Genomic DNA, 9,606 nt, shown 5'->3' on the forward strand with positions numbered 1-9,606 from the left:
AAAACTGCGCTATTTGTAGGTTTTGTATGTTCTTTAATTCTGACGAACAGTTGTCGCTCCGTTTCTCCAATATATTGGGTATCCAGGTCACCTGGACATTGAAACTTATAAATGATGCAATTTCTGTAGAGCTTGTTGATCTTTTCTTTCAGTGAAAAATAGTTTCCAACTTTAGATGTTTAATTGTTTATTTTATAATATACGTTTGAGTTTCACAAACACTGTAGAGCTGTTCATATTTATGGGCATTTGCTTAGAAACATATTGATACATCAAAACTTTTGTATACAAGAACAATATATTTAATTTAACAAATATACAACTGAAAGTTTTTTTTGTATCAAAAAAGGAAAAAATTTTATGAGACAGTTTTGTGTTTACTACCATTAATATTTAATCATGATTATCTACAATTTGTTTAAATAATTTACTTCGGTTGATTAATAAAAAACATTATTCTAAAGACAAACATGCTGCACTATAATACAGTGTACGCACTTCATTACTTTGATCAAGACATAAAAAAGTCAAAACTATTAAATTCGGTCTTACCTATCATTCGTCTCAAACTTGCATTTTTCGTTTGTGTCACAAGAAGTTCTGAAAGTTGACTCTGCGGTATGTTCTATTTTTAAGTAGTGAGGTTAGATGTTATGTTTTAAAATATAAAAAGTTTAACATCAATATTTCAATAGTCAAAGAACACTCACTTAGAGTATTTAAAGGTGAAGTAGTCGCGACAAACTCAATGCTGAGGCATTTTTTGTTGTTTAACCTGTGAATTATTGACTTATATATTTATTTAGAATTTTATGTTGTTTACGCTATAAAACTAAAAAAAAATATTAACTAAATAGTAATGGAAAATTATACAATAAAAGTTTTACTTAAACAGTCTAAAAAATATATTTTTTTTTAGTTAAGTAAACTGAAAATGAGTTGCAAAGTTTGTACACATTTAACACGTTTAAGAAAAATATTTTATAAACTAAATTTTTATTTTTGTAAAATTTTGACAAAATTTACATAAAATCAATTACGGTAGTTGCTTTTGAAATTACAATAAATTTAAAGAGTAGAACATTAATTTTACAAGAATTGTAATACTAAAGAAATCTTAAAACTAAAACTAAACTACTAAGTACAAAAAACTTTTAAAGAACAGTATTTCTTTAGAAAAAGCTTGCAAAAATAAAAGAAAAACTTAATAGCCCTATGTACAATTCAAACTATTTTTTAACATATGATTTTTATAATAATTTAATAATATAAAATAATATTAATAATAATTTTAAAACAAAAAATAAAAACTATGAGAAATGTATCATTATTTGGGTTTAAATTAAATCAAATAAAACAAAAATTTATTTTTCAGTGTTTATCATTTTTTTAAATTTTATGACTTAACATAAAGTTATATACACTTTAAAGTATTAGAAAACAAATTGTTTGATGTTGTAAACATTTAACAAATAAATTAGTTTAATAGTATTATTACTTTTCAAACAATTTTAAACTACCGAGCTCTGTTGATTATTCTGTTTTTGAGCACTAACAAACTTTAAATCTGGAGTAAATGCTTTTGTTAACTATTATTCAAAATCTTCTTATTAAAATTTTGATTGCATGTATATACATACTGCATTAGATATGTTCTTTTTTAATTCTATTTATGGTTAACACTATTTTTAGGTTTTGAGATGATGTTTAAAAAAAGGGAGACTGGTTAATTAACTATATAGTTAACTTATTTAAAACTTAATGCAGCATTAAGTAGTAAACTGCTTATCATAATTATAATTTAAACTTAAAATAAAATAGACTTGAATTACTAGAGTTTGAATAGAGTTATCTATATAAGATAAAAACGAAAATAATTCTGGAAAACCTAAAACTATAAAGCGTTAAACATAAAAGTTATCTAGTTAAGCACCTTCTTTGTATAAACTAGTAATGGTTTTGATATAAAAGTACATGAAAAATGAAACTAATTTTATTCATCTAAATAAAATTATAGCTTTATAACCTAAAAAGTTTCATGTTTTTAAATGTCTAAAATAAAAATTATACTTTCTATTAATTTTCTTTTTTTTATTTAGTCACAATCAGTGAAAGCTTATATTTCTTTTATACGTTAAAAAAATGTATTACTATTTATTTTAAGTTTAGCTACGTTTTACGTACATAGTGAAAAAAGTTAATGCAATCTTATTTAATAACATTTAGATGTTTTAATTAAAAAAAAAGTACTTGTGTCTACTACGTCTATTAAATAGTATCCAACTTCTAAATCTTGTTTAAACAAGGGTTCCCTGTACTCGTTTCCACAACTGCCTCTTTGCAGAAACTTTAAAACTAACTGTCCCTTATACTAGATAATTCCCCTTTTTTTGTTAATTAGCTGTTAACTTTTTGCATCCTTATAAATTTTTGCCCCTCATAGCCAATATTGCCTCTAAACCTGAATAAAGGGGCGGTATCCTAAATTTTTAGTAACCCTGTTCTATACACTTTGTTATTTTTAAATTTTGTTTAACCAAAATGAATACTTTTATTTAAGTTTTACTATAGCGTCATTTAATTAAAATCAAGCTAAAATTAATAAAAAAGCAAGCCTATAAGTAAAAATATAGGATTGTCCAAAATTGAAAAATCTTTAAATGATAAGTTATTGCCCTTTAGTTTACTAAAGTTTTTTTCAAAGGTATAATCTTTTTATTGTGTACTTTTTTTTTTGTTTTTAATTTAAAAAACTAAAATCACAACGTCCAAAAACTTCAAGTTTACATCTTGTTTGGTAACTTTATAATGTATGTTTTTGTTAAAAATCAAATCTCAAAAATGAGTGTTTTTTTATTAATTTCAAGCTTTTTTTCACTTAAACACAAATAAAAAAATTAAGCTTCAACTTGATATCAATTTCGATTGACCTAAATTCATACCTAACCAATCGCATTCAGACTCGCTGTTTTTCGTTTTTTAACTTGCTTTTGACATGATCGATACAAAGCGCTGCTTGAAACTTATGCGATTAAAAGTATTTTTTAAATAAACCGAAAACCAACAAGTTCAAAAAATTTTCAAGAACTTATATGCTTTTGCATATTTTTTGAGGTTTTAAAGTACGTTTTGTTTTGTAATTTAATGACACTATGATTACGTTTACGTAGAATCCAGTAGTTTTATAGATTTTTTGCAGAATTAGAATGTGTTTATCTATTTTTGAGCTGTTTTCACATTTTTTGGTTTTCCGTTTAAACTGTTTAGGTTGGCTTTAAATTTTAGGAGGTCTTAAAAACGTAGTTTATTGTATATATTTTTTTTAATTTAATCTTTTGCCCAAAAATGATATAAAACCTTTGTTTATGCTTTTAAAATTCCAACAAGCAACAGTATAAAAATAAATTGTTTTTTTTATGTATGGTCCAATTTAATGCTCTTTAGATAATAGAAAAACAAAACAAAAAGTTTCACACCAAAACTCAATTCAAACTCAACAAAGTCTATAACAAAGTGTATAGAACAGGGTTTCTAAAAGTTTATGATATCGTTCCTTTAGTCAGATTTAAAGGCAATTTTGGCCATGAATGGCAAAAATTTGCAAGGTTGCAAAACATAATCAGCTAATTAGCAAATAAAGGGGTATATCTAATATAAAGGGGCGGTTGTAGAAACGAGTACAGGGAACCCTTGTTTAAACAAGATTAAAATGTATGATACTGCTTGATAGACATAGTAGACACAAGTACTTTTTATTAATAAAACATCTAAATGGTATTAAATAAGATTGCATTAACTATTTTCACTATGTACGTAAAAATGTAGGTAAAAAAAATAGTAAAACGTTTAATACATTGTTTTTTGGTGCGGTATAATTTAATTTAATCAAAATTTAAGCCTTAAAAAAACAGAAAATGCGTACATTAAATATTCGAAGTAATTTAATTGTAACTTATTTTTACATCAAATAAATTTGAATTCATCGGTCAAAATAGTCTATGTTAAAGATAAATACTTAAAAATTATCATTTTAATCACATTTTATTGTTACGTAAAAGAAAATAGTTGTACTACTATTTCCGATAATAAATTTAAAACTTGTTAATCCAGTACTTAATTTGTCAACTCAAAATTGTCAACCACAATCAGTACCGAATGTTGAATAACAACTGACCTCATAGGTAAGCTTTCAAATTCAAAAGTGTTTACAAAGGCTGTGTTCTAAATAATGTTTTATCATTGTTGAAAGCAAAGACAAATTTACAATTGTCATTACACTGTTAAGGCCGTACAGAGGTGGGAATAATTAAAAGTTCGTCTTGTTTTAATTATTAACAACTAAGCTACTTGTTTTTCAACATTCAATATAATTTTTGAGATACTTGCGATCAAAGTTAGAGTGTTCAATATGTTCCTAATGAAAGGCGCAAGCTAAAAAAAAACTAAAGCATTTCACAGTAAATCTATATTATCCTTCATTTTCAAAGCAATTTATTTTCAAACTTCTCGGAAACTTAGTTTTTGTATTTAACTTCAACTAATATTACTTAAAATTTTGAAAAATAGGCGTTTTTTGTTTATTTTAAGGCGTAAATTTTAATAAATGAATTACAAAAAACTAATTAAAGCTCTACGAAAAGCAAAAGAAGTTTGTGCGAGTTTAAAACATAAAAACATTAGTTTAAATCAAAACATAAAAACATTGGTTTAAATCTTTTTTTTTAACTATTTTCATTATATTAGAAAAATTATATGTCTGCTGTTAAAAATCAAATTTAAATTAAAAAAGCTAGTTGTTATATAAAAGTATTCTTGTAAAAAAACCTTAAAACTTTATAGCACTATTATAAATTTTATCAAAAGTAAGTTATATCACAAAAATACTTACAAAGTAAAATTTAATTAAACTTCTTTTTAATTTGTTTAGAATATTTTGCTATAACATAAAAAAACATGTTTTAATTTTTCATCCTTACAATGTTGTTTTAAAGTTTTTTTTATATTATATATATCAAATTGTGTGCTTTTTTACAAAAGAATTAGTAATTATTTTATATAATTGTTATTTAGTGTGTTTTTATGATTGATTGGAATTCTGATAAATACATAACTAAGTATTTACTTTGATTTGTAAAGTAAAAAAAACTTTAAGAAGCTTTTTTAATGATAAAATCCAATAAACTTGTTTTATTCTGTCGACTTTTATTCAATTAGTCTAATACAATAAACGATTGCTCGGAAAGTGAAAATTGAGCATTATGTTTTAAATAAAAACTTGTTTTTTAAAATAAATCATTGTGTACTGTTTAATTTATAGATAACAATAAAAGTTCTCATCGTAATGATAAGGAGAATGATCAATTCTTGCATGTTATTGTAAAACTTTCTACAGATTTTATTCAACTGATGATGTCGTTTGATGTAGTTCTAGCGAGTGAAATATTGCTTTGTTAATAGAATATAAAATTTTGAGTTGAAAGTAAGTTATTAGCATAAGGTTTGATCACACACACCTATTCGATCATCAGACCAGAAGCCTTCGGTAGACTGAGACCAGTTTCGTCCTTATTAGCACTCATGAGTCAGCCACAATGACAGCAAGTTTTGCAGTTGTGGCTGACTGATTAATCTTAATAAAGACAAAACCGGTCTCAGTCTACCGGAAGCTTGTGGTCTGATGATCGAATTGTTGTGATCAAACCTCACAATTGATATCAAGTTGAAACTTAAATATGTTAACGTGAACTTGTCTCACGGCATACGAAAGTACAGGCTTTGTAGACTCTCGCCAAAGTAGACATCTTCGTCGATCATAAAAACTGTTTAGTAAGGTGGTTTATTAAGAATAATTATAATTCTTTAGCGGTATAAAAGTTTTCTTCTTAACCTAGCTAGATGAAAAAAAAATATGATTCTTGTTAATTATAACACGTACATTAAGCATAGTGCAGCTGTGCGAATTTCTGCTTTAAGTTGAGCATAATCACCAAACATAATCACTAAACATAGTCACCTTTGGTGCATTTGCACCACAGTTATTGTTTTTCATTCTTCAAAAGAATTAGTTAGATTACAAAATAAGACTAAGATAAGTACTGAAATAACAAGTTTTTTTTTAGTTAGTTCTCGGAAATAGTAGAACAACTAGTTTTGTTTTATATAACAACTAAAGGTGAATAAAAATGACAATTTTTATGTATTTAGCTTAAAAATGGTTAGTTTTGGCTGCTGAATTCAAAAATGTTTCAAGTAAAACTAAGTTACAGTTTAAACAGCTTAAAGTTATTAAATGTCGGCATTTTTTGGTTTTTTTAAGGCGTAACTTCTAATTGAAAATAAGTTACAATGTGTGTGAAGTACTCTCGATAAAAATAATTTGACACTAAAACATTGTTTACACGAAACTCAATTACAATCATCACCTTAATCTTATTGTAATTTAACCGCAGTGACTAAAAAGCAGTTACATAAAATTGCTTAAAATTTATTGTTATACTAAACCTCTGTTTTAAACAGCGGTTTTTAACTATTTTCTTTATATTATGGAAGTTATTTCTTCAAAATTTACTCGAAATAAAATAAACAATAGATAATTTTGAGTTAACAAATTAGCAATTTTGAAACTGTTTACTAAAAGTTTACTAAACTTAACTATAACTAAATAACGATTTACAGACACTTATTAAACATTAAATTACATAGTTTGTAATAAAAAAAATTTACCATCTAAAACAAGGAAATTTACCTATAGGGCTTCGATGGTTTAAACAATTATATAAATATTTTTATCAAATCTTATTATAATTTTTTTTTTAAGTACCAGTATTTATTCCATAAGAAATTTAAATACCATTTGTGTTTTATAAATGCCGTGTTTTAATGAGTTTTTACTGTGTAATTTGTTTTATAAGTTATCAATCCAAATAAAACTTTTAACTATTAAAAAATTTTACTTTAAATCAAATTTAAAGCTATGTTAAAAAGTATCTAAGCACAGACAATAAAAATATAATTTTATTTGAATTTTTTATAATTAGTACAAATTAAGGAAAAGTAAAATTAAAAATTTCTTAATATTAATTATTGATTAAAAAAAAATTAATTTAATCAAAAATAGGTGCTTTATGACAGTTTTTAGAATTTTCAGAGCAACTGTTTTAAACAATGTTGTGAAGATAGAGATTTGCTTGCTGTGAAATACGTTTATTAGTTTTCATATATACTTAGTTTTAATTATGTAACATTTAATCAAAGTTTAAAAAAGACTTATGGAAGTTTATCCAGTTTTAATTAATTAAATGAAAACTACAAAGATAAGAGTTATTGAGTTTTTTAAATTCTACGTCATACAATTGAATAGAATTAAATCGTGTAATTAAGAACTTCGTAAATAAGTATATAATCAACAGTTGTAAAAACATTCGATTATAGTAATTAGAAGCAGTTTTTTAAAAGTAAAACATTTTTATTTTTTATCTAACACATAGCTTTGTATTGAATCTTGGTGTTAAACTTTTTGTTATGCATTTCTATTAAATTGAACAATACTTAAAAAAAAACAAATTATTTTTATAGTGCTACTTTTTTGAAATTGAAATTAAGTATAATCGCACAAACTAAAAGTATTATACTTTTTTGAATATAAAGTAAAAACTGAATTTAAAAAAATGTATATAAAAAAGTAAGTTTTTAAGACTTCAGGAATAAAGTCAACCTCAAAAATTTAAACGTGAAGACAGCTTGAAAATAGATAAGTACGTTCTATTTTTCCAAAAAATCTATAAAACTACTGGATTCTACGTAAACGTACTCATAGTGTCATTAAATTACAAAACAAAACGTACTTTAAAACCTCAAAAAATACGCAAAAGCATATAAGTTCTTGAAACTTTCTTGGACTTGTTGGTTTTCGGTTTATTTAAAAAATACTTTTAATCACATAAGTTTCAAGCCGCGCTTTGTATCGATCATGACAAAAGCAAGTTAAAAAACGAAAAACATGTGTCTGAATGCGACTGGTTAGGTATGAATTTAGGTCAATCAAAATTGATATCAAGTTGAAGCTTATTTTTTTAATTGTGTAATGCTGTTTAAGTGAAAAAAAACTTGAAATTGATTAAAAAACACTCATTTTTGAAATGTTTTTGACAAAAACAAAAACATACATTAATACAATTAGCAAACTAGATGTGATAAACTTGAAGTTTTTAGACTTTTTGATTTTTTTTTAATTTAGAACTAAATATAAAGTACATTATAAAAAGATTATACCTTTGAGAAAAACTTTAGTAAACTAAAGTGCTATAACTTATCATTTAAAAATTTTTCAATTTTGGACAATCGTATATTTTTACTTATAGGCTTGCTTTTTTATTAATTTTTTATAAGCTTGGTTTTAAATAAATGATGCTGTAGTAAAACTTAAAGAAAAGTATCCATTTTGGTCAAACAAAATTTAAAAATAACAAAGTGTATAGAACAGGGTTTCTAAAAGTTTAGGATATCACCCCTTTAGTCAGGTTTAGAGACAATATTGGCTATGAGGGGAAAAAATTTGCAAGGTTACAAAACGTAAACAGCTAATTAGCAAATAAAGGGGAATTATCTAATACAAGGGACAGTTAGTTTTAACGTTTCTGCAAAGGGGCGAGTACGGGTAACCAGGGACGTGCTTTGACTGGTTTCATGTTTCCTGTGAACCCCCTGAAAAAAAAAAAAAAAAAAAAAAAGATCTATTATATCACTAAAAACGTTGTTTATTGACTTTGTTTTGGTTATTTGATAAATTGTGAATAATAAATGTTGTATTTATAACACTGAAAGATTAAAAAGTTGCAGTAACAAAAAATGCTCTTTTTTGCCCAACTGAAATAGATTTTAAATAAAATTTTAATTGTAACGTCATAATAGGTGAAAATTTTAAAGTAGCATTTTGTTTCTAGGAAACTTTTTACTAATATGCTCTTAGTTCCCGTTATAAATTGTTACTTAGTGTAAATAAATTTTGATTAAGTATTGTTTTTGAACTAGTAAGTACAATTTTACTTAAAAAATGTCCAATATAATTACTTAAGTTTTATTTTACTTATACTCTTAATATAATAATGTTGTGTGAAGCTTTTGTGTTATGTTGTTATATAATAATGTTGTGTTTGTGCTTAAAAATTTATATTTTTTGCTTATGTGTCAACCAACTGAGTTTAAACCTTAAAAATTCAATTTGAAGAGTTTTCAAAATCATCTTTAAACAACTACACCACGTGGCAATTTATTCTTTTATAATTTAATGGTATTTTAATATTTTTATTTAAGTTGTTTAATTTTTCTATTTCTGTTGGCCACAAAATTGATTCTTGATTTTTTTTTTTTTTCAACTCAAAGAGATTTCAAAACCATCATTAGAATCCCTGCAGCATCAGGCAAACATTTAAATAAAATTTGAAGATATTTTAATTTAATTGTATAAGTCTAAACATTTTTTCAGTGAAATTACAATTTTTATAGACTAAATTACTTGAAAAAAATATTTTTATTATAAATAGATATAATAGTGTAAATAGTTTAAAATTTAAAAGAAAAATTTGTAAGAACTCCATTTATACTAAC

The sequence above is a fragment of the Thalia democratica genome, chromosome 4 (assembly GCF_965202585.1).
Source record: "Thalia democratica chromosome 4, ktThaDemo2.hap1.1, whole genome shotgun sequence".
NCBI classification, from domain to species: domain Eukaryota; kingdom Metazoa; phylum Chordata; class Thaliacea; order Salpida; family Salpidae; genus Thalia; species Thalia democratica.